Source organism: Heterocephalus glaber, unplaced genomic scaffold (assembly GCF_053883595.1).
Source record: "Heterocephalus glaber isolate CG9 unplaced genomic scaffold, H.glaber_assembly_v1.0 deba00001561, whole genome shotgun sequence".
Classification (NCBI taxonomy): domain Eukaryota; kingdom Metazoa; phylum Chordata; class Mammalia; order Rodentia; family Bathyergidae; genus Heterocephalus; species Heterocephalus glaber.
Genome location: NW_028258349.1, coordinates 8,670,001 through 8,687,525, shown reverse-complemented (window position 1 = coordinate 8,687,525; position 17,525 = coordinate 8,670,001). Strand labels below are relative to the sequence as shown.

The following is a 17,525-nucleotide window of genomic DNA, read 5'->3' as shown; positions in this document are numbered from 1 at the left end:
CACAGGAGGGCCTGGGCTATACCTGCTTCACCAGTGCAGGGGCCCTGACCCCATGCAGCTACTGAGCACTTAAAATGTGGTTACAGCAGCTGAGAAACTGGATTTTTAATTTTTACTTCATTTAATTAGCTTAGAGTCAAATAAGACTGATATTTAATTCAGTTCTTGCAAAATTTTTCAATATGTTTAGATATATCTGGAACAACTTAGGTACTTGAATCTTTTTCAATGGGAATTTTGTGAAATACAAGTATAGATCAAGAAAAAATGTAGCATCTAAACTGAGATGGGCTGTATATGAAGAGTTTACCAAAAAATGAGATATAAAAATCCTAATCTGTTAAATGTTGTGGCAACAAAATACCTGAGGCTGGGTGACATTTAAGGAAAAGGGTTTTAGCTCACAGTTTTCAGGATGGAAGTCCAAAATCAGGTGGCCATGTCTGGTGGTCTGTGGTGAGGGTTATGGGACTATGTCACAATGTGACAAATGACATCGTGGCTGGAGAACATACAAGGGGTAAGGGACACGTGTGGAAAAAAGAGATCACATGGTAAGAGAAGAAGCAAGACAGAAAACCAAGACAACTGAGCTCACTTTATACAGGGGACCCAACCCCTGGGCCATGGCCAGTACTGATCTGGAAACTGTTGGGAACAGGGCTGCAAAGCAGGAGGCAAGGGGCAGACAAATGACTGAAGCTCCATCTGTATTACAGCCATTGCTGATCATTTGAATGACAGCCCGAGCTCTGCCACCTGTCCGGTCAGTGGCAGCATTAGATTCTCATAGGAGCACAAACCCTACTGCGAACTGCACTTGCAAGGAATTGAGGTTGTGCGCTCCCTTGGATCATCCTGAAACTGACCCCACCCAACTCCTTACTCCTGTCCATGGGAAAACTCTCATTGGTGAAACCAGTTCTTGGTGCCAAAAAGGCTTGGGACTACTGGTTATGAGAACTCATTCCCAAAGGACCTAATCCAGTTCCACAAGAGCTGGCCCACTTCTACCATGCAGCTTGTATTTCTGCAGAGGGTACTGCCCGAGACCTGATCACATGCCACTGGGCCCCACCTGGTCAAGATCCAGCACCTGTCAGCATCATCATACAGAGACCAAGCTTCCAGCACAGGAGCCCTTAGGGACAAACCACATCCATCCAATCCACAGCACTAACTTATCTCATCAAGACTTTTATAATGATTATATACTGAGATGATAATACTTTTGATATATTGAATTAAATTAAATACATCATTAAAATGAACTTCACCTGTTTTTCTTTCTAATGTGGCTCAAAATCACATTCAAGGCTCATAGTTTGTTGTCACTGGTATTGTCAGACTTTGTCCCAGGCCGAGGATACTCTACAGTTCCTAAACAAAGAGAGCTATTGCAAGCCAAGAATGAGCAAGCTGAAAGTTATTTTAAAGAATTTCCTTTCAGTATAGAAATTCCTGCTCACCTTCTCTCTCTTCCCCATATAATAATAAATCCTGTGGGTTTCATATGCATGTGTAGTGGGGCCCGACCACCTCCAACAGGGGATTCAAGGATACAGCAAGAACTCACATCCGGGGCTTTTGCTTCCTATCAGGCCACATGGAGGGGACCTTATTCATTTATTAATACTTTGCTTATGTCATTGAACAATATTCTGGTGAGATATTTAGGGGGTACATAGGCTTGTAGAGTAAAACTTAAGAGACATCATTATAAATACACTCTATGTCTTTAATTCTTTTGCATTGAGGCTGTAATTTTAATGTACTGATCTGAGAGTTGCTTTTTGAGTTAGATTCAGAGCAGATTTTTCACACCCAATCAGAATGAGATCCATTATTCCTTTTACCAGCCACATGCTATTCCATTGTGAAAATGTACTTGACTGCCTTCTGATTTACAGACATTTAATTTTCCATTTATTTCATAATATAGACAGTGTTGTTATGGACATTCTTTTACTTACATCTTTTTAAAAATGTATGCACATTATCTTAGCGTTCCTAAAAGTGACATGCTGAACCAAAGATTTATTGAAATTTTATTTTGATAAATATTGCCAAATTTCCCTCCAAATGTGTGGTACCAATTTATATTTGCCTGAGAGTAAAGTGGCCCTTTTCCCCATCACCCCCAACATTTTATTAGTCTTTTCATTTCCTATTCAGATGGGTGGCAGATTCTATTAGTGTTCAGGGCCCAATTTATCATGCTTCTTGTGCAACCAAGGGGCTATAACAGTATGTATTGGCCAACAGTATGTATTAAATGAATGGCTTACTGCAACCTTTCTCCATTTTTGTATAAGGTGCCTGTCCTTTTTGTATAGGAGCTCTTTAAACACTTTGTATATTAAACATTTACTAATAAAAATATGTCCAGTATTTTACCTCAATCTTTCACCTTTTTTCTAGGTTTTTAATTTAAGGTTTAATTAGGTTTTTATGTTTTTAGTTAAAAACATAAGTTTTTAGGTTTTTAATTAAAGAATAACACATATGCAGGAAAGAACATAAATCAAAGGTGCATAGTTAAATCATTTACCACAAAATAACATATTCATGCAACCAGAACCCAGGTCAGGAAACAGAACACTGTACAAACTCTAGAATTTCCCTTAAAACCCTCCCAGTCACTACCCTCTTCCTCCACCCAAAGGTAATGATTGCACAGTAGTAATAACTATCAGAAGATGAGTTTGGCTTTTAAAAAATGTATATGGACTGCATGCCATTGGTTTCTTCCTGTCTGGCTCTTTGTTGCTGTTGGTCCATATCATGTTTGATGTGAGACTCATCCCTGTTATGCCAGGTAGCTACCCTTTATTCATTTCCATCATTGTGCAACTTTGCATTTTATATGCATATCATGCTTTATTTCTCCATTCTAGTTTTGATGGACCTTTAAGTTGGGTTTCTTTTCAGTTTGGGTTTTATAAATAATGCTGTCATGAGCATTCTGTATATGTCTTTCAATGTGTATTTGTGTGCATTTCATTTGAGTATATGACAAAGAGTGGAACTATTGGTTAAAGAGCATAGATAAGATTGGGTTTTGGTCATTTATCTGTTTATAGACCTATCAATAGTGTTAGAGTTTTGGTTACTTCCTGTTATGGTTTGAATCTAAAATATACCCCCAAATCTCAAATGCTCAGAGGTAGGGCTTTCAGAAAATGATTGGATCATGAGCCCTCTAACTTCATCTGTGGTTAATCCATTGATGACATTTATAACTGAGGGACATTTTTGGAAGGTAATGGAAACTTAGCAGGTGGGTTCTAGTTGAAGAAAGTGCATGTGATTTGGGGACTATATCTTGTCCCTGGCCCTTTCCTCTCTGGTTCTCTCAACTTCTCTCCTTTTTGACTGCCATGAAGTGAGGAGCTTTCCTCCTCAGCCCCTTCTGCCATGATATTCTGCCTCACCTCAACCCCACCCACAGAAATGGAACCAGACAACCATGGATGGAAACCTCTGAAACCATGAATCAAAATAAGCCTCTCCTCCCTTTGACTTTCTCCCTTTAAGTTGACTATATACTGACTATACACTCTGAATCTTCCCCAACACTTGGTATTGTTAGTCTTTTTAATTTTAATCATTCTAATGAGTATGTAATGGTATTGCATATAGTTAAATTTGCATTGCTCAAGTGAGCCATAAAGCTGAACCTTTTTAAATATGTTTGCTTGCCAATTGGATATTCATTCTGTGATGAAGTGTCTGTTTGAATCTTTGTCATTATTTTATATGGTTATTGTATCAGCCAGAGTCCAAGTAGGAGAAAGACAGAGATGGCTAACAACAAAAACAGGGGAAAGAGAACTCTAAGGCCTATGTAGGTAGCAACTATAGAAAGTAACCACCCCCCAGGGTTGAGGAAAAAGGAAAACACTTGGCAGCTTGCAAAAGAGACCTCTCAAAACTGGGATTCAAAGCCTTCAGATGATGAGGATGCTGCAGAAATATGTCCCCTGCCTCTGCAAGAAAGACAAAGCTGCCCAGAGCTGTGCCCAGAAAAGCAAAAGCCTCATACTGGTGTGGAAATGCTACAGAGAACCCACCTCAAAATGTTGATCTACCTACTTCTGGAAAAACTAGGTGGAAAAGCTAATCCTTGTTCATTCTCCATCCTTACAGTTTCCTTCAGTGCCCCCTGTTGACAGAGCCTGGCACAGAACTAGCTGGGAAAGCAGAACTTAGTGTCATAGTCTGGCACCAGTATTACAAAGCAGAAGCAAATAGGGTGAATTTGGAGCTGAGAGGCAATAAATTAATAACCAGCACAGTTATGTGTCATTTTGTAGAGATTTGCAGTTTCTTTACATATTCTAGGAACACATTGTTTGTTGATTATTTGTGTTGCAAATATATTCTCCCTCTCTGTGATTTATTCTTGCCCCTTTTAGGTGTTGTTTAATGAACAATAGCTTTTTATTTGAATGTAGTTCAATTTATCAATCTTGTTTGATGGTAAGGCTTTTGATATCTTATTTAAGAAGTCTTTTCCACCCTAAGGCAATAAGAATATTTTCTGATATTTTCCTTAGATGCTTCATAGTTTTCATTTCAATGTAGAATTACAAGATTTCTAGAATGGATTTTTGCACAGGGCTCTGGGATGCTATGTGGTGGGGAGCCAAGTTACCTCTTGCTCCATGTTGCTATCCAGTTGTCCCAGCCGTATTTAAGATATGATTTCCCAATGTTCGGGGCCCTTCATCGTGAATCAAGTGTCCAGAACACCCTTTCGCCTCTTCCCTGTTGCACTGGCCTGTTTGTTGCATACTTGAACCAGTACCACAGACTTAATTACTGAATTGCAATTGAGTAAAGCTTTCCACCTCCTTCTTAAGGTGTATCTTAGCTATTCTTAGGCATGGAAACCCTGATGTTTTCATTGAGATTCCATTAAATATATAAATGATTTGAAGAGAACCAGTATAGCTAAAGTCCAACCAAAGCACATCATACATAAATCCATTTATGTAGACCTTAATAATTTATTTAAAATAGTATATAATAAAATTATCATTATTACTGTTTCATAGTTTTAATCACAGAGATTTTGCATACCTTTCACTAAATTTATTTCTAGAATGCAAAAATGTATTGACATGGCAAATTTTTTTCTTAATTTTTTTTTTCAGTTCTAGGAATAAATCCCAAGGCCTACGTATGCTGGCAAATGTACTACCACTGAGTTACAACCCCAGCCTTTCTTCTCACTTTTACTTTCTGTTTATACTAGTAAGTTGAAATAATCATATTTATTGGAGTACTACTCAGCCATAAAGAATGAGAAATTAAGAGACATTTATAGCTAAATGGATGCACATTGAGGCAATACTCTTAAGTGAAATAAATAGGACAGACGTGCATATACTGAATAGTTTCTCTGGTGTGAGAAACTGAAAGTGCATAATAGATAGGCATAATAGATATTGTGCAGTAGGAAGAAAAGGTTCAAAGGGGAAGGGGAAGTGGGAAGGATTGGGGAAAGGAAAGGAATGGAATGCAATTAATATGAGAAAAGAAAAAAACAGAAACAAAGACTTTATAAATAGGGAGGGGTGGAGGGGTTGAAGGAAGGGCAAGGGAATGGGGAAAAAATAAGAACCAAGATAGATTATGTAAAGGTACAAATTTCCTATGATGAATGTCATTATATTGTATACCTAAAGTGTACCCATAAAATTAGTTTTAAAAAATAACCATATAGATGGTGAATTTTAAATTTCTAATTAGCAAAATATGATTACTCTTCTTTGTTATTTCTTGATTTTTCTCTTCACTTTTAGAAAGTCTTCAAAGTCCATAAAAATGATTCTACACTTCATTTTATACTTTTAAAATGTTGTTTTAAAATGTGCAGATTTCTGACCTATTTGCATTTAGCTTTATTAATGTTGCAAAATAAAATTCTTGTTTTGTTTTTATAGTTTGATAAATTTTCAAGTACACTTGGACTTCTTTCCTGACTGTCCATTCTTTTTTGTTGATATATTTATCTTTTTCCATATAATAATAAAATATAATTAATAAATATGGTATTTTAATGAATTTAATTGATTTGTATATTTTAGTGGTATATTTGATTATATAAACCTCTCATTATTTTTTTCCAAAACTCTCCTGATAATTCTAGAACATTCCATTTCCTATGTGAACATTAGATTCTACACATTGAGCTGTTGGTTTCAAATGAATGTATAAATGAATTTAGGAAGAACTGATACCTTTGGAGTATTAAGCCTTTCCTTATAGGAACATAATATGTCAATGTATTTATTCAGTCTTCTTTTATGTCTCCAGTGAAGCTTCAAAGGTTTTTAATTTTTTAAATTAAGTTTTACTATTTAAATTAAATTTTAAGTAAAATAATGCATTAATGGTCTTAAAATTAAAGCATAGCCAGAAATATCTTATTTTCATCCCTCCCCCTTTACCTGAAGAAAATTATTGTTAGTTTCTTATTCATCCACACACTGTTTCTTTAGGCCAAAAGAAGCAAATATAGATTTATCTTTTTGACTTCCTCATCTTTTTAATGAAAAAATGTACTTTATTATATGCGTTTACTTCTTTGTTACTGAGTAACATTAACATAGCTTCTTTTTCTGAGCTGCATATTTTTCTTTTTATGTACATATGACTTGCTTTATTTAAACAGTCTCCTAATAATGGACATTGAGTTAAGTTTTTACTATTACATGTTTTTCTACCATGAAAAAAAACTTGCGTATGCACCATTTTGCATGTGCAAGTATATCTATAGGATAGTTTCCTAGAGGTAAAATTTGCTATGTCACTAGGAACTGTTGATTTTTCATATTTATAAACCTTCCCAGTTGACCTTTGTCAAGACTAAATAAAAGTCACTTATCTACACATACCACATTTTATTTATCCATTCATTGGTCATTTGGGTTGTTCCTACCTTTTGACTATGGTGAGTAAGACTATCATGAATGTGGGAATAAAAATAAAGTATCATTTCAAGTTCCTGTTTTCAATTCTCTTCTGTGTGTACCCAGAAGTGGAATTGCTGGATTGAATGGTAATTCTATGTTTAATTTTTAGAGCCCTCATCACACCCCTCTCTTTGGACTCTCTAATTTCCATGACAATAAACTAACCCCCAATTCCCTATTCATGTTCCTAAGAAGCTCTGGGTGCTTTTGCAAAAGTCTCCTGGATCCAAACACCTGTGCTCATGAGCACTCATTTGGTCCTAATGTTTGACAGGAAAAATCCAGACCCTTCACACATCTTATCCCTCATGTATGAAGCAGGAAACTACCGTGACATTCAGGCCCAGGAACAAGTATCCATAGCTTTGTCAATTTGGCATCCATTTCCATGGTCTGGGGCAGGCAGCAGGACATCCTGAAGAAAGCCCTGGGTCAGAGAAGTCTCCTAAGGCTTTGCAATCAGTGTTGAGAGGCTGCCAGCTAGAGGGGCCTGCTCTTCTCTACTCAAGAACAGGCCAACACTGAAGCATCCTCCCTATTTTCCCTTCCCTTTTCTTCCTCTTGCCCTCCTTTCCCTTTGACTCTCTACAGACACAGATAAGAATGTAAGTGAGATAAAGACAACACCTGGCACTCATCTTATGCCAGTAGAGTTTCCCTGAGCAGCTGCCTGTTAATCTCTGTCACCTGGATCCCAAGTCCTGTCCTTGAATCTTTCGGCCTTTCCTATGATCCTGCCAAGATTATGTTTGCATAAGATATCCAGACCCATGAGACCATACAGGGAGCTCTGTGCTGCACAGGAGGAGGCAAAGGTGTCCAGTCTCTTTTGCTGGAACATGTCCTGCGGGACCCAGCTCTGTGCACCTCTGCCCCACCAACATTCTTTTCTCTTCTCCCTCAGATTGTGTGAGGATACAGCCAACACCATCCCCCTTTCTGCTTGGTGCACCTGTCTCCCAAAGGTAACACTCCACCAGCCACCTCTTCATTACCCTTCTTATGTTTGTTGACATGCTTGGCCATCCAGCGGGGCTGCAGTGAATGTTTACCGAAATGACTTGCAGAGAGGTGGGTGAGATCCTACGCAATTTGGTTTTTCCTCTGTCTGAACAGACAGTCAACTAGATAATTAACTGATTCCAAAAGTGGAGAATTGACAACATTTTTGAAAAACACATAAACTGACAGAAGCCAGGCTCTGATGAATGCAAAGGAAACAAGCTTTGTTGAACACGTCCCAGAGAACTACAGGAAAATGTTGCGAAATAAGTCTGGAGAGAGCTTGGCACTGTCCTTCTGACTGCCACACCAGAACTCATCCCTGAGAAGCTCTGAAAGGCTACGATTCTGTGTGGTGCTGTCAACCTGTGCCCATGTGTTCTCTCCTAAAGAGGATGAATGTCTAGAGCAAACTCCAGAATGGAGCAGAGGGTAGGAGGTAAATTACCTAAGATATTACTTAGAAAATGCTGATCACTAAATATGGCTACCAACATGAAAGGCCAGTAAAAGGTGATAATCACTGTTATTATTATCACAAAGTAAATCTGCAGGAGGAGGATGCTAAACCTGAGAAATTACACTGAGAAAAAACCAGCACACACAAACCAGCCTTGCCCTCTGAGTCCCTTCTTGACCTTCTCAAGCCTCCTGTACACTCAGGTCAAAGGAAATCGCCAGCCACGTTCTAGCGACGCCAGCTGTCCTCTGTCCCAGGTACCCTTAGAAGCAGACCAGGGGTCCAGAACTCAGCTTCTGTCTCTGACACTGGCCATCTCAGAAGGCTCCCTGGAGGGATGATGCTTAATCAGACTGACTGACACAGTACTGCATTAGTTTAAAAGCAGAGAGACTTCAAAGAAACTAGCTGTATACACATGGCATGGTGGGTTGACACAGGGCTATCAAGTTGGGAGTCATGCAGGCTGGAGCCTCAAGCCTGGCTTTGTGGTGGCAGGGACATCCTAAAGAAGTCACTCTGCCCTTTCTCACCTCAGTTGACTTCTCTAAAACCAGTGCTAAAATATTTGCCCCAAATAGTTATCGGGAGTATTCAATATATATATTCCAAATTCCATACTGGAGTCTGGCATATAGGAAGTTCTTGATAAATGTTGACCCTTATTCTGTTGTTCTGTGGTCTGTGAGTCTCAACAACCAGATCCTGTTTCCAGAATAGTATGCAGCCAGGAGCTTACAGAGAGTAGCCCTAATCTGAGACTGCAGTGGCAGGAGGAAGCCCACTTGGCCTATGGACCTTGGCATGGGTGGGTCTCCCAAGGGCAGCCCACAGTAAATGGCAGCCCCTGGGACTACGTACCCGGGGTAAGCGTGGAGGGAGGGGCAGTGGCCAGCCATGCATTCATGTGGGCGAGTCCCTCAGAGAGCAGCCCTGGCTGTGTATTTCAGAACTGAGCCTATCCAGGGCTCTTCCTGGCTCTCTAATCTCTAACAACCCCTTTCACTGTGAATTGCACTCTTACTCATCATTTTGCTCATGTTTCCTTGGGGGGTTTTTTTGTTTGTTTGTTTTGTTTTTGTTTGTCTCCCCACTAGGAAGGGAAGCTGCTTCAGGGAAAAGAGGCTCTTTTGGCTCTTGATTCTAGTAGATTTCCAACAACAGGTATTGGGCGTGGCAGAACAGGGAAGAATATATATTTATGAGTTCTCCCAGAACAAGGTTTTGAGATGAGTGTTTTACGCTAAGTGGTTTATTTATTTGAGAGGTGAAAAAGAAATGATAGGGAGTTGTGAACGTGAGGAAGGAAAAGTTAATAAAGAGAGTCTTTCCAGAAACTTGCTAATGTGGGTTGGAAGGCCTGATCACAGTGGGAACTGGGGGAGCAAGTGTGAAGCACACACCTCTGAGCCATCTCATGTGAGGGATGAGGAGCCCAGGTGCTTGCTTGCTAAGTCCTGCAGTCATTGGTTGAGGATGCCTCTCCAGAGAGGAGAAGGCACTCTTGTCCCAGGTCCAGGGCCCCAGAAAACTTTGAGGCACCAAAGGGCAGCCTCCAATAGAAGGAAGCAGGGCTGAGTCCACAAAAGAGATAAAGGCAGGACAGCCTGTACTTTCCCTCCACACTGGAAGATTAGAGGAATATAATTATGAAGAGCAGAGAAGCGAGTAGCCAGAACTACAAGATACAAGACCATGGAGTGGTTTTCTGGAAGAGAAAAAGAATACCTGCAGTTGTTCCTGTTGCCCTACACCCTCTCTACCTCAACCAGGGACTTCTCGGAAGTCAGGACCCACTTGCACTTCTGGCTCCAGGTTGAATGATACCTGCAGGGAGAGCTACATCTCAAAGCTTCACTGGAGAGGCTCACAGAGGGCCCCTCTCTCTATCTTGGGTCCTGCTGCCTTGTTAGGCAACTTCACACCTGTCTATTCTGAAGCTGTTCCCATTGGACAGTTCACCCATGAAAAAACTTTGCTTATCTTTCTTTCAGGCCATTCCTGAGATAAGAGAACAAGTCAGAAAAGTGCTACGGCTTCTGATTCCCTGGGGCTTGCTACAGCTTCTGAGAAGATAAACATGCAGAGGGGAGGGCTTTTGGCTAATCCTCAAGCTGGGACTAATACTAATTAATTTCTTGGTGTGTCTAGAGAGAGAAGAGGAAAACAAAAAAGAGAGAGTGTTTCCCAAATAGAAAATTGGCTCCTGGTATCAACTCTCAGCTTTGACCAGCAGAGAACCTGGAACTTTGGGGAATAAGAGGTTTCCCAATCATCTTTATGGAAACCCTAATAATGATGACTTCTCATGGGACAGCCACCATGGGCTACACTTAGGCTATGAAGCAAACCAGCAGAAAACATAAATACTTCATAGCAAAACTATTCTTGGTAGTCAATGTCTATCTGCAATGGGATAGATAAGGGTTTTATGGCATCATTTGGGAGGCAAGCTCCCAGATTCCTGACCCATAGAAACCATGAGAGATACTCAACATATACTATTGTTTTAAGTGATAGATAAATAACACAGAAGTCAGGATCCTGTCCTTGGGTCAGAGGGAATACTGACTGAAAGGAGGCTCTACTGAAATTTCTGGGGTTACTGATAATATTTGGAGCTGATTTCATGAATGTGTGTTTTGTGAAAAACGTTATTCTACTATATACTTACGATTTGTGCACTTTTCTATAAACGTATAATACTTCAAAAGTTTAAAAGTATCTCACTTTAAAAAAAAATCTTTAACCCCAAGCAGCACCAATATTTGTGCAGTACAGAAATGATCACTCCCTTTCAGGATGCGTGAGGACCGGCCACACGCCAGATAGCCCGAGACTTGTCTGGGGCACCATTACGTCTTTCATGAGGCCTCCAGGAAGCCAGGTCGAGGGCCATGTGAGAGCAAGCCTGCGCATGAAGAATTGCCTTGGCTCTGACTTCTATCAGGAATTGCTTTATTTCTCTCCCCAAACCTAATAGAATGGATTCAGGACCTGGGCTTCCCATAGGTTCTGGAATGGGAAATTTTGCAAGGTGCTAAACAAACACAGTGGCATGTCTTCTAGTCCTGCCTGGAAAGCTAGTCCCTGAACCCCAGCTTGTGAGAGGTCCAGGTAAACGGAGAGGCTTGAAGTTCAGGTTTGCTGCTCCCCGACTTCATGGCTGGTATGAGTGGGCCAGGCGGCTTTCATTTTACTTTCCCTCCAAATTTCACATTTCTAGAGAAGCATTTATCACCATTGTGATCCTTGTTATCCTCACAGTTGACAGGTCGAGCTCATTGCTTTTCTTTTTATTTTTTTTTTTTCTGCTTGATTCACCTAAGCCTTTGAATGGCTTGAGTCTTAAACTAGACCGAGGAGGGCTTATTTCAATGTAATTCCATAGATAAGTGCATTGATACATGTTCAATCTTACTCTAAATTCCTCCACGAGTGCTGGGTAGGGTGCAGAAACCCCTAGCATTTTCCAAGTGTTCCTTTCCCACCTTGTGTCCCAGTCTTCCCTTCATAAATCCTTGATCTGCTCCAGCCAAGACCATTTACTAGTGATTCTCTATTTAGTCCATGAATATTCCCATCTCTCTGCTTTTACTCTTCCAGTTCCTACCAATCCTTCAAAAATCCAGTCATCATACCTGCTGGCAGGAGACGTCCTTGGTCCCTTTGCTAAAAGTGGCAACCCTATTTGTAATGCGGATTCCAGAGATCATTGCTAGCAATCTTCCTTGGAGAGTTCTTGATTTTGCCCTTATCTGACCTGTCTGCTAGAACCACTTCAGGGCAGAGGTGAGGGGTTGTAGACTTCAATCCCTGGATGGTGAGTAGAAGAGGAAAGGTCCAGCAACGTGCCCACTGGGTGCCTGGTGGATACCTCTAAGAGTTCAGGGATCTTAGTGTAAGTTTCCCCAGAAGCTAACAGCCATACTTTGAATGTCCCCATGAAAACTCATATGAAATTTAATTCTCACCATGAAGTGTTAAGAGCTGAGACTAGATGAGATCTAGAGGTGACTTGTGGGTCAATAGGCTAATAGATTATCTCAAAAAGGGCCTGTTACAAAAGCCAATCTGCCTCTGTCTCTTGAATGGGCCCTTCTTGGCATATGATACTTTATACAGTCTTTGGACTACAGAGTCGCGAATATTTATTTTTTAATTTAGTACAGCAAAAGACACATTGCCACTAATCACCTAAAAATTCCCCTTCGCTTTGAACATGCTTATCTCATCATTCTTGCCACTTTCTGAAGCAGTTCTGGAAATCCTCTTTGGTGAGTGTCTTTAGTTGGGCTATTTTGATTTCCTCAGTGTCCTAAATCAAATCAAAACATTTACCTTTCACGGTCATTTTGGCTTTGAACCAGAAGATGCGTGGTGCCAGATCTAGTAAAGAAGGGAGATGGGATACACCTAATGTTTTAGCAGCCTGCCTGTGACTTGGGCCAGAAAGGGTCAAGAATAATAGGGAAAGTGTGTTCAAATCAGGGAAGTATGTTGAGGAGGATTAATGGCAATGTGTCTTTCACTGTAATAATTTTAAAATTTATAAATTCATTATATTGTTTATTATCCCTTGTATTAAGACAGCTACCACAATGGTACCTGGTGCCATGATAGAGTTTGAAAAATCCCACCTAAGGGGTACGGGAGCTGGTGTACTTATATGCAGTCATCAAGAGTCCTTGGTTGAGGCCTGTTGCTTGGATTACTCACTCCTGGCACTTCCCATCAGCTGTGTGGAAACATGACCTTCAGTGGTTCTAGAAAAAACAGCCCAGAAGTATAGTGATGCTGACACTGGTGCTTGGATGCTGAAGTGGTTCAGCACACACTGGAAAGAGTCTAAGGGTCAGGTAGGACTTGGTTACTCTTGGGCTCATCTCCTCAAGCCCTGGTCTGGAGGCTGGAAAGATCTGTATTCCACAACTGCTATGAGGGAAGGCAGCAGTCCCACATCCAGGAATCTACAGAGATTTATAGAAACATTGGAGCACTCATCCTGAGGGCCAGGTCATCCATCCTCCTAGAAGGAGACAAGCAGGATTACCTACTTCCATACTTCCATGTGCAGCACGGTCTCCAGCAAGAAGGAATTCTTCTCCACTCTGTGGTTGTTCCCTTCTGTTAACACTTCTCTTTCCAAAGAAGCTGCAGGCTGCCATCACAAACACTCACCTTGGCAAGGGAGAAGCAAAGTGATCAGCTCTGTACAGTTCCTGACCCAAGTCACAGGGTTCCCAGGAGGGAAAATCTGTTAGGGCTGGTTGCTGGTCTGTAATTACAGCTCAGTGAGAGTTTCACCCGTCACCCCCTGGCACTGCAGCTGAGTTGGACTTCCACTTTGTGTATCTTCTCGATGTGTTAAGATTGTATATTTGATACCATAAAATGTTCACATCTGTTATCTTCCACTAGAACTCAAAGCCAGGAAGAATGCAAAACTCTATTTTTAAAAACTCAATAGAAACAGTAAAAATCATTGAAATCAAGATCCAAAGTATTATCTGTCATCCATCCAGAATTCCTCCTTCAAGCAAGCAGGGAAATGTGGCACAGCATGTCCACAATTGTCTCACAGGGCATTGGAGTCCATAGTCATGTGGCTGAATCCTAGAGTATTTAGAGACAAAGAACATCACAAACAATGATACATCTCATTGTGTAAAAAATGTCTTCTATTTTGGAATCCTTGCAAATATCCTATGCAGATGAAAATAGACACAGCTAGAGTTGTTTTGATAATTTTTGTAAGTCAGAAGAAGAATCAAAACAGTTTTTGAAATGCGGCTAACAAAAAAATAATAAACCCACTCCATTTGGTCCCTCCTTCAGAGTATGTTACTAACAATGCAAGAAGAGACTTGAGACACAATGCCTCTAAAATGGCCTCAGAATTTAACTCTGTTGTCTTCTCCCTAAAAGTGGCCACTTACGATGCCAAAAATCAAGTGCTTCCCATGATGAGTAGACACAGGGAGGCACCCCGAGGATCAACTGGTCATCATCATGGTTGGCACCTTCACTAGCAGCAGGTCAAAGAACAGGACAATGTGAACACTGGCTTTCATGTCTGTTCATATCCAAGAGGCTCAGAACAAAAAGTCTGATCCAGCATCAAATGGGTTTGAGATTTGAAGCCACATTGGTTGATTCAAAACTTTCAGTGAAGTTCTGCTAAATTCTTAGATCTTGGCTAAATCCCAGGAGCCTAGACTTTCTTCATAAGATAACCAAAGAAGAGAGACAAAGTCACCATCTTTTGTGACTAACTAGGAACATCTTCTTTACTGTATGGTTTGGGCATGTCTGAGTGTGTCCACTAAGAACTCATGTGTCCCATGAACTTGACCCTTGATGTGGTGGTATCGAGAGATGAATCCTGTGGGAGCTATTTACCGTAGTTCTTGTGGGCCCTGAGTAATTTCCCACAAGAGTGAGTTGTTACAAGAGAGCAAGACTGGTCCTTTCTGGTCTCTGGCTTCCTGTCTCACCATATGATCGGTCCCTCTTACCTGTACTCCTGCCATCATCCACCATCTAACATGAAGTCCTTACCAGAACAGAAACAATACCAGCACTGGGCCCTTAAGCCTTGCAAGTATGAGGTAGATGTCTTCCTCTTATAAAGTGACAAGCTTCAAGTATTTCATGATAATAATAGAAAATGGACTATCCTGCCATAAAGAAGGATAAACTTGAATTGTTTGTAGGAAAATGGTTGCACCTGGAGACTACAATGTTAAATGAAATAAATAAGACACGCAAGCTTATATATCACATGGTTTCTCTTATATGAGAAACCCAAAATGTAAATAAAGAGTAAAATAAAAGATAGATAATAGGAAGTAAATAGATCTTTCTCAAATGGAAAGGGAATCAAGAGATGCATGGAGGGAAGAAAAGAGAGGGGAAGGGGATGGGAAAAGGGAATTAAAATGTAATGTGTACCAACTGTACACAAGGAATGCAAACATTATGTACTGCAAACATGTATTAATTAAAAAAGGATGGAAAATAAAATGGACTAATGTGCTTACTTTGGGCAAATGTTTCTTTGCAAGACCCCTTTTCCTTTAGTTAAACTCAGCAAGTACCTATTTGGCACTGCCTCCATGATCAGCTCAGTGTCAGCATGCACAGGGAAGGAGGTATATCCAGTCTGGCTTTAAGGAGAGCTCAATCTCTTAACCAAAAGGATAGGAACATTACACAAAACCATGTATGGACTCTCAGGAATATCATGAATTTCCCAAAATGTGCTTCCCCTTCTCCTCCCTAAGGCCTTTGAATGAAAACCATCCTTTTGAAAGATCAACCTGGTCTCTTTCACGTGGCTCCCCATCACTGATCTTTCTGATATACTACCTTCTTTCTTTCCTTCATGGACATTTTACAGTGTGAAATTATATATTTGTCTAGCTGTTTATCGCCTGCCACACTCCAAAATGCAAATGCCCTAATGCAGAGATGTTATCTTCCTATCTTTCTCACCTTTCTAACCATAATAGTGCCCCATATGAGGAAAAAGGTCTATAGGTATGTGTGAAATGAATGAATCAAGGTACAATGAATCGCTGAGACAATTTCGTGCATCATTGGTGACTTTCCCAAATGGTAAAGAAAGAGATCTAGTTTATTGTTCTTCATGGCTGAGTTGTACTCCATTTTATATAAAATGAAAAACACATCTTCTTTATCCAATCATCAGTTGATGGGCAATTGGGCTGCTTCCAAATTTTAGCTATTACAAACTGTGCCGCTATAAACATGGGTGTACGTATAGCGCTGAGGTATGGTGATTTTACTTCTTTGGGCAAGATGCCCGACAAGGGAATAGCTGTGTCAAATGGGACCTCTAATTCTAGTTTTTTGAGGTATCTCCATACTGACTTCCACAGAGAAACAAAGTGTATGATAGATAATATGAAATAGGAAGCAAAGTTTCGAAGGGGAAGGGAGGGAGGAAAGAAGGGAAAGAAAAAATATGAGAAAAGAAGGGAAAAACAGAAACAAAGCTTTTCTAAATAGGGAGGGGTGGAAGGAAGGGAAGGGGAATGGGAAAAAAAAACAAGAACTAAAATATATAATGTACAGGTACAAATTCTCAATGATGCATGTAATCATAATGTATATCTGAAATGTACCAATAAAGTTAATTTTTTAAAAAAAGAAAGAGAAGATCCATGTGGACTAAAATGGTGAATGGGATAAATTTCAGTGCTGGTTCAAGCAAGTCATTAAAGTTTGGACAGAATGAGAGCCCAAGATGCTAGGTTGACCTGCTGGGCAAGTAGAGGGAAGAAGAAATGCACAATTAGGATATTTGTGTGGAGTAGGCAGTGTGGAAAAGGGCCTGCCCCAGGATATAATGTGAAGCTTCTCTGAAATTGTGCCCCCACCCTCTACCCTCTTCTTTCCACCAAAGACATCCCGGATGACACCTCTAAGATTTATTGACATAACAGACACCATTCTAAAGTATTAGCCCAGGATCACACATCAAAACTGTAAGTTTGAAAGGATTAGAAACATACTTGGGGCACATATTTCATCTTGACTCTGGACTTAATTAAGATATTGCTAGAGTAATACCATCGACAAGCAAAAAAGTGGCACTTTATTCAGCCATCTCCCATCCCTGTAAAAAAATTAAAATAAACGTGGATTGCATAGAGTGAAGTATTCCTAATTATTCCATGCAGGGGGGTTGGGAGACAAATGAAGAGGTATCAGGAGCTCATGACATCAATTTCAGGGATCTAAGTTTAATCAGAGCACCTTATAATGCTAACACACCAGGCTCTTTATTCTAAGATGTTTGTAGCTATCATCAAATCAATATCAGTTGAAATACTCTTTAATGATGTGATCATTTCAAAATTAGACTAATTTTAATTAGCAACAAAAGCATTTTTTGGAAGAGAAAACCTGTAGCTTTCTCAGAAGATCCATGCTTCTGTTAACATTTAGAATTTTCTTAAGGGGGAAAAAGGCAAGATTTAACTTCCAATGAACATTAATCCTGATTTTTCCTAGCACCCAAGTTATTCACGTAGTAAGTTAAGATCTTAAGA

At 40.1% G+C, this 17,525-nt stretch overlaps 1 long non-coding RNA gene across 2 annotated transcripts in view; it reads left to right on the top strand.

Moving 5' to 3' along the window:
* Nucleotides 1-17,525, top strand: part of LOC110344743 (uncharacterized) — a 66,428-nt gene that overhangs the window by 48,571 nt on the left and 332 nt on the right. Inside the window, exon 6 of one of the 2 annotated variants that reach the window (XR_015443114.1) lies at nt 7,888-7,949. The exons of the other annotated variant lie outside the window; for it this stretch is intronic. This is a non-coding gene — a long non-coding RNA (uncharacterized LOC110344743). Of the gene's footprint in view, nt 1-7,887; nt 7,950-17,525 lie in introns of those variants that run through there. 2 annotated transcript variants of the gene reach the window in all.